Source organism: Phocoena sinus, chromosome 18 (genome assembly GCF_008692025.1).
Source record: "Phocoena sinus isolate mPhoSin1 chromosome 18, mPhoSin1.pri, whole genome shotgun sequence".
Taxonomy (NCBI): Eukaryota; Metazoa; Chordata; class Mammalia; order Artiodactyla; family Phocoenidae; genus Phocoena; species Phocoena sinus.
Window position 1 is genome coordinate 13373706 of NC_045780.1, and position 12538 is coordinate 13386243.

Genomic DNA, 12538 nt, shown 5'->3' on the forward strand with positions numbered 1-12538 from the left:
TTTTACACAATGAGTCTCCTATTATGCCTTTTAGAATTTTGGTTATCCCAGTTTTGTTCTAAATTACTTAGTGACCTTTATTATTCCCTACCAAATACTGAACTTGTTAGTGATTGTATAAATTTGGGGATTTGAAAGAACTATACAAAGTCACAGGAAAGATACATTTCTGTGGCTCAGAAAAAAATTTAAACTTCTGCAAGGACATGCAGCCACTTAGTGTTGCATCCCGAAGATGCTGCAACATGGCGAGCAAGCAAAATGCTGATGGTTTCAGTAAGTAGTCAGAGTCAGACATGGTAAACACCTTCAGGATAAATTCTATTCCACATTCCCAACCAGTTTTTGGTCTAGGCAGGTGGGAGTGAGAGTTCTATTAGGTTAGGGCTGTTGCTTAATGAGGCTGGTCCCGCCATGTCCCCAGGAATTTTGTTCTTACCTTACTGCTTAGATCGCCAAAGCCTGAGTCTACTTTAAAACTCAGTCCCTTGTAACAACAAAAACACTGTTACAACCAAAACAACACTTACAGAACACTTAATCCATGCCAGGCGCTGTCCTAAATTTTACATATATGAACTCAATCCTCAGGAAACCTGCCTGGATTAAGCACAATTGATCAGTGACCCTTGGGATGGATAGTGAGATACCTAACTTGACAAGGTCACAAGGGCTTGAGAAATGTGTTCCCTACTCTATGTCCAATTTTCTTCATCCCATATTACACATTTTGCGTTTCTCTCTGTTAATGAAATGGCCATTCAGTTTCCCAGTGACTGGGTTTTTATCATGTTCCCTAGTTTTCCAGTGATGCCTTACCTGTGTAGTTGGTCTAATTCTGAACCTCAGATTCCTCATCACTGGCTCTCAGAAAGTCCTTCTGAGTCCTTACCAGCACTGTTGGACCTCCCCTAAACATTGGTCCCTCAGACCTTAGGCTTCTTTGCAAACTGAGTCTTGGCAGCCATATTAACCTATACTCAAGATAATGGAGGCCTATTTGTCACTCCTCCGTTGTCTGTTCTCCTGTTTGGAGAATATTTCCAGGCTCATAGATGCCTGCTAAAAAGACCCCTGGCAAGTCATAGTCACCTCATCTCCCCCTTCCCATTCTCCAGTCATAGCATCTCAAATAATCTGGTTCAATTCACTATGAATGCAGCTAGAAAAAGAGAACATGATTTAGTCCTTTGCTCATGTGAGATGTAGCAATTAGTAAATAATTAAGTGTGGGTTTCACTCCCAATATTAAATTAAACCCAGAATGTTAAAGCTCAGTAGAACTGTGCTGCAAGGCGACTCTCACTTTCTTTGCTGTTTCTGGATAGTAATTCAGACTGAATAACAACCTAAAAGCACTATACAATTCACAGAGAAGTAGTAGGCATAACTATCATAAAAGGCAATCTCTTCCTTTTGTCTTGAACTTTTAAATCTTTCACTCAATCTTTTCATGTCCTTTCAATTTACCAACTGAGTTTATTTCTATGCTGAACTCAAACATCAATTATGCAAATCAAAAACAAATTAGTTTTTTTTAAAACTCAACTGCTTAGAATACTCTTCATAAAAGTTCATTATGCACAAGGAATTCAGCATTTTTTTTTTTTTTTTTTTTTTTTTTTTTTTTTTTGCGGTACGCGGGCCTCTCACTGTTGCGGCCTCTCCCGTTGCGGAGCACAGGCTCCGGACGCGCAGGCTCAGCGGCCATGGCTCACGGGCCCAGCCGCTCCGCGGCATGTGGGATCTTCCCTGACCGGGGCACGAACCCGTGTCCCCTGCATCGGCAGGCGGACTCGCAACCACTGCGCCACCAGGGAAGCCCAATAATCAGTTTTGTTTTGTCAAATAAGTGAATGAATTAAGATTGTGCGCTGGAGCTATTTACAAGAGCAGATGGAGATTAAGTACGCTTAGAATTTTTGTTAGCAACCTCTAGACAAAGAAGAGAGTGTTCCAAATCAGAACTGCGTGGAACACTGAAGTGGGTGAACAAATGATGATAAACAGGTTGTCAAAAGCAGAATCTACACCTTACCAGAAGCATTACATTTTGTCACGTTTATCAAAGGCCTCCCCTGAGTTTTTAGTTAAAGGTAATTGAATGTTAAAAACCAGGACATACTCTGTTTTTATAAGTTTTTGTGTATAAAATATGCTGGTTAGCTATATAATAAGCCCATGCATTTCTTTTCCATGTTATGAACATAATGATTCTCAACTCGCCTTAAAAAAATCTTTTAAAAAAGCAAAGGAATCTCCTTCAAGCTATATAGGGTGACCCCTATTAGAAAATTGTCACAGCCCAGTATGGACCAAATGCACAAGTAGTTTCTCTTACAAAATCATATCTAACAAAGGCCTTTGCATCTAAGGAAACTGCGTATTATAGGAGCACATAGGAGAGAGACTAATTTTTTCCTGTGTGAAGCTTAAAGAACTTCATAGAATAGGAATGAGTGCCATTTTGACAAATAAGAAATGTGGGAAAGATATTCTAGATATATGAAAATTGCTCTGCCATTTTATTTGAAGTAAATGATTCTCTTGCATTTACGCGTTCAATAAATATGTATCGTATAGTTAGTAGGTGACCACGTATAATATGCTGAGAAAACTGCAGTAAGTGAATAAGGCAGATATGGCCACAGTTCTCATGGAACTTGTATTTCACGATGGGGAGATAGAAACAAATTTAACGAATTATCATGAAGATCATCCGGAAGTGCTGACAAATAAAATTGGTGACGTGATACCGAGGGCCCACGTGGCTACTTTAGTTCCATTACTGCGTTAGGGGAAGTTTGCTGGAATCCGAATGACCAAAGGCGTGAGCTTGGGAAGACTAAAGAAAATGACAACATCAGCAGAAGGAGGAAGAGGGGGCCAAGGCTAGAAGGCTAGAAGAAAGTCGGTTGTTCACTCCGGAGCACTGGGAGAAAGAGAAGTGAAATGATTGCAGAGGTCATTACAAAGGCCATCAAGATGTACCTCTCGGTAATATTGCACTTCAGGCTCTCCTAGCTAATTGAGTATGGCTCCTAAGGACTACAATCTAGAGGCCACACAACCATGTGCACATGCAGAACTGTCTGGAAGGTGAAATCTACATAGTAAGATTCTTGATGGTCCAGATGTTTAAGAAACCCTTTTTGTATTAGGAAGTAGGAATTATAGTGGATGAGGGAATGGATTAGAAACTTCCAGAGAAAGACCACAGTAAAGAAAGGTGACACTCACTGGGTGCTTAGTATGTTCTAGGTACTCTGCCACGTGCTTTATATACACTATCTCATTTAATTCTTACAACTCCAAGAGGCAGCAACTTTATTATATGTACTTTATAGATGATAAAACTGAAACTCTGAGAGATTAAGATACTTCCCTATGATTGATACCGAGCAGGGCCCTGTGGGGCTCCTGGGCACAAAGCCCTTCTGTGTCCCCCATTTCTTTGATCACAGGAAATAGCTTTCATTCAGCCTCCATGACCTTCCCTGAGTTCCAAAGGACAGATTCAAGCAGTTGTTAATTAGGGAACAGAGCATGTCAGATCAGGGAGGAAAAAAACAGTCAAGAGAAACAATAATGCAGCCCTGGGGCAAGGTCCTGCTTCCCATTCAACCAATACACACACCCTCTTTGAGCTGTTTTGCAGATACTGAAACCCCCTCCAGGTGGGGAAGTTAACGATTAATGATGTATGCTGCCCACAAGCATGTAGACCCCAGACCAGTGGGAACCCGAAGGCTGATAATGCTGACTCCTGCTACCTCGCCAGCAACCCATCAGAAGAATTTGCTGACCGTGCCCTCTTTAAATGATTCCTATAAAACCTCTCACTAGCCCCTCCAAGTTGGGAAACAAAGTTTTTCGAGGCAGGAGCCCACTGTGGCTCCCTTTGCCTGGCAAAGTAATAAAGCTATCCTTTTCTACTTCACTCAAAACTCTGTCTCTGAGATTCAGTTTGGCACCAGTGTACAGAGAAGCTGAGCGTCCAGCATCATGATCATGCAACTAGTAAGAGGCAGAATTGAGGTATAAACCCAAGCAGTCTGGCTCCAGATCGCACACTCTTCATTCCTGCGCTGTGTCGGCATTTCAATACAAATTGAAAAGAACTCTAAAGAGTGGATATCAGTTCTCATTAAAAGAAAAAAGAAGTTATGACTGATTTATAAAGGCTCATTACTTTTATTGAGAAATAATTTTAACTAAAAAGATTTCTATTGTATTTTATAGGTTGAAAGATTTTTACATGTCTTCAAATTTCACTTTGTGAATCTATAGTAACAATAAAATGTTTGAGTATTTTAAGAAGTAAATAAAAAATTATCGAGATTACACTAGATAATTTGAAAAGAACTATAATAGGCAAAGTGGATAACCATTGCAGATAGAATTCTAGTATAAGACATAATGCTTTACTCTTTCAGAGTGTTTTCACCTATATGAATCTTCCTAACAATCCCAGGAGGAAGCGTATTTTAGAGGTGAGGAAACAGGTATGGGAGTAATGTGTCCAAGTGATTTCACACAAAGAGACACATAAAAGATAATGAAAATATTTCCACAAAGACATGTCTTAACAACTAAGAGCTGTATTAATAAACTATAGATGAGAAATTATAGACATGATTCTTTCAAAATATGCTTTGACAGTCTCAGACTGTTGGTATTTTGCTTTTACATGGCATAGGTTACTATAAATATATCATTAAAAGATCACAGAATTTCAAATCTGCAAGGTAACACACTGGTCTTCTTCTCCAACCCCCTTAGATTGTTCTGTCTGTGAAAGAATTCAGATTCCTACTACAGTTCCTACTGAAAATGGTTCATGCTGTTTTTATTATATGAGGTAATGAATCCTACTGATGAGTGCTTCTTGTTCTATAAGCAGGAAGCATTGTCTCTCGGTTGTGTATAACTTATTATTATGGATTCTTGCAATGCAAATAGGCTACAGGCAACCCATTTCCATCGATGGCAAATTACATGTCCCCTCATACAATAAAGTAAACATATCTTTACTGCTGCTACCATGTTGTATATACACTTTTTGTATATACCCTTTTTCTTTACTGAGAAGTAAAGCCTTCACTGGAGGATTCTTGAGTTAGTAACTTCTCTTCCCTCAAACATAAACCCATGATGTTCATTTCCATCTGCCGTAAGGATGCCTACATGTAGAATGCCTCCAATAGAAACAAGGTTCTAGGGCCTGGCTGGAGAGAGATTCTTCTCTCAACAGTATGTGACCCTTAGGTTTTGTTCTTTTGTAAGGTATGTTTTGCACCATTTTGGAAGATTACGCCTTTTTTTTAAAGTTGGGATTCTGGATAATAGTAAAGTAGTCTGGGTATTACCAAATACATCCCAAATTATGAAACCTATGACTTAAAATTTGCTGTCATGAGACTTGCATTTTATGTTTTACAACGAACATCGTGATAAGTCAGAAGAGCCAACCCAATGTCCACCAAAATGCCCTAAGAATGAAATCTTTCAGTAAGTCCCTGCAAGTAGCATTCTTCTTGATGTCCTTCAAAAATTCCATTCTCTAAACACTGTCTCATTGAGAAATAAAAACATTTTTTCTTGAGATCAAGGTAAATGCATCCTTAAGTAAAATTGAAAAGAATCAAGTGTCACGGAAACAAGGGTAGAATAAGAAGATGATAAACCAGAGAAAGAGTAAATTCATAGCATAACGTTGGGAAAATGGAAGGGAAGTTTGATAGAAAGAATGAGGCCTTGATTGAGCTTGACAAGTTCAGTTATAAGCCTAGAGGACATTTATCTGGACAAAAGACTTTCTAAATAGGAAAATATGGAAAGATTCTGGAGTAGGTACCAGAGAAGTCCACCATACAATGTTGCTAGTATATAAGAATGTCAAACAATTAAGAATATTGCAACTCAGAGGTGTCAAATGTCCTTTCCCTCCACCTTCATCTTTGATAACATTGCATTGTTGTCAGTAGGAATACGGGCAGTATGATCCCCATATGCTAACTTCAATTTTAATACAAATCAAAAGATGGTCTCTTGATATTACTGTACACAACAAGGTGATTACTGAGTTTAATTAAAGACAGAAGAAAAAAACAAGTCTGGGGGGTTTGTTACTGTTATTATTCCCCAGGCATCTACTAGTATCTCGTCAAACCTTTATGGATACCAGAGAAGCTCAGATACACAGCTGCAGCCATATATACTGGGCATTTAGGATACAAACAATGAATAATTCCTTGGACAACTGCAATGACATCCACGTAGCTGAAAAATTCTTCTCTCTGTTTCTATTAACTTCTCAAGCCAATACACATGACCTATGAAGACTTTTCCTGTGTGGTCTTTAGAACCAAAGTGAGAGGTCAGCAGAATGATTATAACCGTTGCTCTTCCCAGTTGTACCTGATTAACAAGGGAGATGGGGAGGAAAGAATATGTCCTCTTACCAGTATTGCGTCTAAGCACAAACCCTTGTGTCTTCCTTTCACACCAGCAGGCTCTGGACCCTCGCATTGCACCCTGGGAGCCTCTCCTGACTCTGGAGCACCAGGACTTGCCAAGGCACTATTCTTATTCTTCAAGAGTACTGGAATTGGGGCTTCCCTGGTGGCGCAGCGGTTGAGAGTCTGCCTGCCAATGCAGGGGACACGGGTTCGTGCCCCGGTCCGGGAAGATCCCACATGCCGTGGAGCGGCTGGGCCCGTGAGCCATGGCCGCTGAGCCTGCGCGTCCGGAGCCTGTGCTCCGCAACGGGAGAGGCCACAACAGTGAGAGGCCTGCGTACCGCCAAAAAAAAAAAAGAGTACTGGAATTGGAAGTCTCTATTCCCAAAGAACTGTCTAATCAAAACTCCAACCATAGTAATGTCCATGAAAGAAACTGCTTAATCAGTTTATAGAAAACATGATTTCTCGGGCACCTTATACATTCAGATGCTCTATGAAAAAACTGCAATTATTATATGTGCCAACTTCTTTCTCTGCCCTTTCTTCATACTTGATGAAGACTTCAAACTGAGTCAAACACTCCCTCTCCCTCCATCTCCCCTTTATATACAGAATTTGTCAAATTGCTACAATAATTCTTCTCACCTCAAACCCTTCCTTCCTGATTGCCATTAAAGCTCTTGTAATCTCTATATGCACAGAAGAGCTACTGATTCTTATAAAACATTCCATTTGAGCATTCAGACTGGAAACTGATCAAAAACAAAAAGTTCCCTAAAATATGGATGCTTAAAAGTGTCATACTCACTTTTCAGCCTCTGTCAGCAGAATAAGAATAATGATGATGACGATGATGGTGATGATAGTAGTATTGTTGCTTAATTAGTTGAAAATCAAGAATTCCATCTAATACACCTGAGTAATAATCATAATCTTAAATTCTAATATCTTTTTTAAGAAAAACAAATAGGCAATATAAAAAATGTGAAACATTGCAAACTAATTGAGGATACTTGGGTTCTTCCCCCTCTCTCACACCCATTCATGGAAAAGGCTCTGTTCTGGACCAACTATAAAGTACAAAGGGACTAAATTAACTTATGCTAACCCAACAGATGTCCACTGCAGTGCCACCTCCAAAGAGAAACAAACAGAAAACTCTTTTCATCCTTCCAAATCGAGTCATGAGCACTACACTATTGCTCTCATTTGTGTCAATTCTGTTTCTGAAATAAATGACAATCTGTTTTAAAGGAGAAAAAACCACCTAGCCTACGGTGACTAATGAAAGGCTTGATGAAATAATAATTTGCAACCTTTGAAATAATAATTTGAGATCTTCAATTAAATGATATAAATTTAAGTTTGCAAATTGTTGATCTGCCAATGCAATTTTTACTTATTTTCAAAAGAAAACTGACACCCCTTTGGTCATAGGAGGTGTCTGATTCTCTGATTACAGACTCCTTTCAGTCTGACAGGTGCTAAATGGTCTTGCTCCTCTCACATCTATTTCTTTTCTTCTTCTACTACTTATTTAGAAGAACATTTCTAAGATTCTGCTCTTTTAATAATACAAAGGAAGAAATGAATATAACTAGGAAGGAAAAAACATTCTATGAGTTCAAAGCTAGGCTTCCCAATTATTATCTCAGTGTTATGTTTTAGAGGTTCACTGAAACACCTAAAGTCCATGACCCTTTAAAATGTCTTCAGTGGAACTAGAATGGAAATGAAAACGTTGGCAGGCCTGTCTCAGAAAATTACTTTTTTGTGTCATTGGGAGGGGTGGAGATGGTACATAGTATAATGGCTAACAAAAAAAAAAAGAGGGATGTCCCACATTAACAGTTACATAACTCGAGGGAACTCATTATAATTGTAACTAAGAGTTTGGGGAAAACATTTTGGTGGCAGTGATGTACCACCCAGATCCCTCTTCAGTTAAGGCTTTATTGAATCAACTGTTGCCAACGTGGACAGGAGACAGCTTTCAGCTGCCAGCCCCTTCACCTCACCCAAGGTCATACCTGCTGGGGTGGCATCACAGCAAATGATTAATGGATCCAGGAGTAGAAAGTCCAGTCACCGTGTCTGGGTCAGGTAAATCTGGAGTCAGGTTAGCCTCTGAGCACCCTATGGGATCAGCTGAGGTTACCCTTGAGTTTGCACCACAACTCAACTTGATGTTTTTGCCAGTCCTGCTTCCTTTCCTTCTCTTCCACTCTGTAATAAATATCTAGTAGGCCCTAACTTCCATTTCAGAGTATGTGTAACAGAGAACTCAGCCTGCCACAGCCATCCAGGCTAGATGGGGTTCACACATCATAGCAATAAGACTCTCAAAAAGATAATGTATTCTAGAGGGTTCCTTGGTTTTGTTTCTGTGGGTTTTTTTTTTTAAAGTTTTTAAAGAGAAAGTATCTGTTGTTTTGAATACTTTAAGTCAGGTTTGCTCTTAATTGGTTTTGACTATTTTATATGTTTTTATGTAAGGAAAGCTGCTACTTAAAAAATCAAAACTTTGCCCCTTGAGTTTGCCTGTGAAGATGAAGTATGTTACTGATAGTGGGTCAAAAATTATCAAGCCATTTGAGGAAATCCTTTTCTATAAACCCTAACCCTAAACACTGTCACACTGAAATAGATTATTTTTCTCATCAGTTCCTAATTAAATTCTAGGATGGGTGAGAATGTGTTCTCATCATATTTCTTGTGTTAAGGTTTTTCCCCCTGAGCCCTCTCTTTGACATAGTTCCTATCATAGCATCTTTAGATGCGTACACGGTGACTGGGGATACACATTTGCTTCTCTACCACATCTGGATGAATCCTGGATAAACGCTACTCTCTGATTTTTTTTCTTATATGTCCTATCTATTTATTGCTGCTGGAATAAAAACAAAGCAAAACCAAAAATACATGGGAATGTCGGTCACCATGAAATCCATTTTCTAATGACTGTTACCTTCTCAAAGTTGTTAGTTAACACTTTTGTTTCAGTCAGCTGGCTTCTACTCTCTTTGGTGACTCTCGGAAGCTCTCAATTTTCCCTCATGCCTCCTATAAATTATTGCTTTTTCCTTCTCAGGAAGCAGCTGTGCCTTCTATTTCACTGTAAAATATGGTCTATGACTGTCCCATGTCCTCCATCCATAGCTATCCCTCTCCCTAGTATTAGAGGCTTGGGATGTTCCTCTCTGTTAAATGCAAAATGGTTCACCTGTGTTCTTGTCCAAAATTTCGTTACAGTATTTACCGTTGCATCTTTGTGATGGTGCGCAAACACGATGGGTTTCTTATTCTTGCAAACTCTGTTCCTCCTTTTTCCTCTACCTCTTACTAGATATTGATAACACCCAAGGTACTGGCAGGGGTTACATAACAAGGATGATGGTATGCGGTCAGTGACTGCAGCAGAATTCACTGGACAGTTTGACATGACAGTATAAGGAAGCCCAAAACAAGTGGAAGATAACTTAACTGTTTGTAGCCTACTTGCAAACTGGTTTTTTGAATCAACACACGAGACGGCTGGCATTCAGATGTGCAGCGTATTTCTGTGCGTAATTCCCAGGACATTCATTTGTACACAGGAGTGATGTTATTAGGGTAAATATAAATATCTTCCAATGTTTAATTATATCTTTCTTAAACACTGATACTTTATACTTAATAATGAATCATTTGCACCAAACTTGGTATTGATCACATAGGAATGCTACATACAACGTTGAGATGAGAACCACTGATCCAGACCAGTGGTTCTCAGTGTGTGATTAGCAGCATAGATGTCACCTGGGAACCTGTTAGAGATGCAAATTTCATGCTGGACCCCAAACACACTGAACCAGAAAGTCCGGAACATAAGGCGGCAATATGATGTATGTACCCTAAAGGTTGACAACCACTGATCTAGATGCCAGAACAATATTGTTAAAGAAAACACTGAACTGCAAAGTCATGGTGGCAGGGTTAAAGCTGGGCCTAGAATATCTTTTTCCTAACTAAGTGATCTTGGGTGGCACAGTCTAGATAAATACTGCCTTGCATGCAGTCATTAATCAAATATATGTCAGTTGAATGACATAACTCAGATGATTCATAATTTCTTTTTTTCTTGTAACTAACATTTTTGAATTTTCATCTACTTGAAAAGAGAAAGTAGCAAACATTCGGTTGTATTCAATTGACATTTTCTTTGCCCCAACACAAATCAGTATATAGACAATAGACAATGTATACTTTTCTATGTGTAGACATTTTAAGTATACCTTTATTCTTATGGAGACAGAAGCACTGAGGGGAAGTTAACAATAGACACACCAATATTCATATTCTAGACTTTCACATACTTGCTACAAGGCCCTGAGACTTAAAACCTGAATGCCCTCATCCATGTTTATAATTATAAAAACACTCTCTACAGAAGAAGAAACAGAGGCTTAAATTCAATAAATAACATATCCAAAGTGACACAGATAGTGACAGAGCTGAAATGGAAACCTGGTAAGTGTTATACCATGCTCGTAGCCACTGTCTGTTATGACCCTAATAGAACTTACCTCATAAATTAAATAAGGTAATATGCAGAAAGATTTTGATATCTTTAACTACTAGTAGTATTAGTATCATTGTTATTACTCCTAGGCCCACATGAAGAAGTCCCAAGGATTTCCACTAACTGGTTGCCTTGATACACTATAGGTCTGCATACCCCCTCCTGGAGCTATTACATACTTTCTTTTCCTCTGCTTTCCCCATTCAGAGAAGTCCTTGCCCCACTACAAAACGATGGAAAGGAATATAGCAGAAGCCATTATTTCCTGGCCTCTAAAACTATAATCACATCTCTCTCTCCATCTCTCATCTCTCTCTTTTAAACTTAGATAATATCATTAGGGTCAATGGCACTGTTTGTTTTATAATGCAGGCATATCAGGGCATCTTTAACTATTAGAGCACAATTTCAATGAAAAAGTTACTATCACTTGACTTAGAAACAACCTGTGAGCTTCAATGCAATTTTCATAATTAACTTTCAGTAATAAATTACCAGCTGTGATCCTGCCACTTAATGAAAGATTGTTATGCTCCTGGCACTGTGATATATTCATTTTATATATCTTACCAACTGCACTGTTAGCTAGGTATTTTTATCCTCAGTTTGTAGATGAGAAGCCTGAGGATTAAAAATATTAAGTAATTTCTACAAGGTTATCCAGCTAGTGAATGTGAGGGTCAGGACTTAAACTGGGGTCTATATAACATCAAATCTGAGGCTTTTAATCACTTCCTCCCAAGCAACTGGGGTGGTTTAGCAAAATTCAAACGGCACACCCTGTGAAAGTGTGTCGTCACTCTAATATTTTTCTCAAATGCTTTTAACCGTAACGTTCCATCAACTAGAAGATTCCATCTGCCTTGGGCAATTTACTGTAAAAACAATCAGATTTGAGCCTGAAATATGATCTTTTTGTTAGTCAGCTCATCAACAATCAATTTTCAGACACAAATTTTACCTAAAGCAGAAGTTTTGCAAACAGAAAGTAATATGCATTTCCTTGTGTTTCGATGTTTTTGTTTTACTCTACAACTTTATTGACAGGCTACGTCAGTGAAAGTACCAGGAAGATAAATCAAATCAAACAGAGGTTGATTCCAGAAGGAACCACATCAATTATTTAATTCTGCCTTTTCATTGTTACTGTTGTCAGGTATCTGGCACTACAGGAAAAAATATTTCCAGCCATTTCAGACAATGGGCCTTAGAAAGAGGCAATGCTGCAAACGAAGAGGATTATTAAACATGAGAAATCTCTAATGCAAACATTGTTCAAAGAAGACAAATGTTTATTTTAAAATATTTGTGTGTTTCCTCAAAAAAATGGAACTACCATACGATCCAGCATTCCCACTTGTGGGTATGTATTCCAAGGAAATGAAAAAAGGATATCAGAGAGATGTCCACATGCCCAGTTCGTTGCAGCATTATTCACAATGGCAAAGATATGGAAACAACCCAAGTATCCATCAATGCATGAATGGATAAAGAAGATACACACACACACACA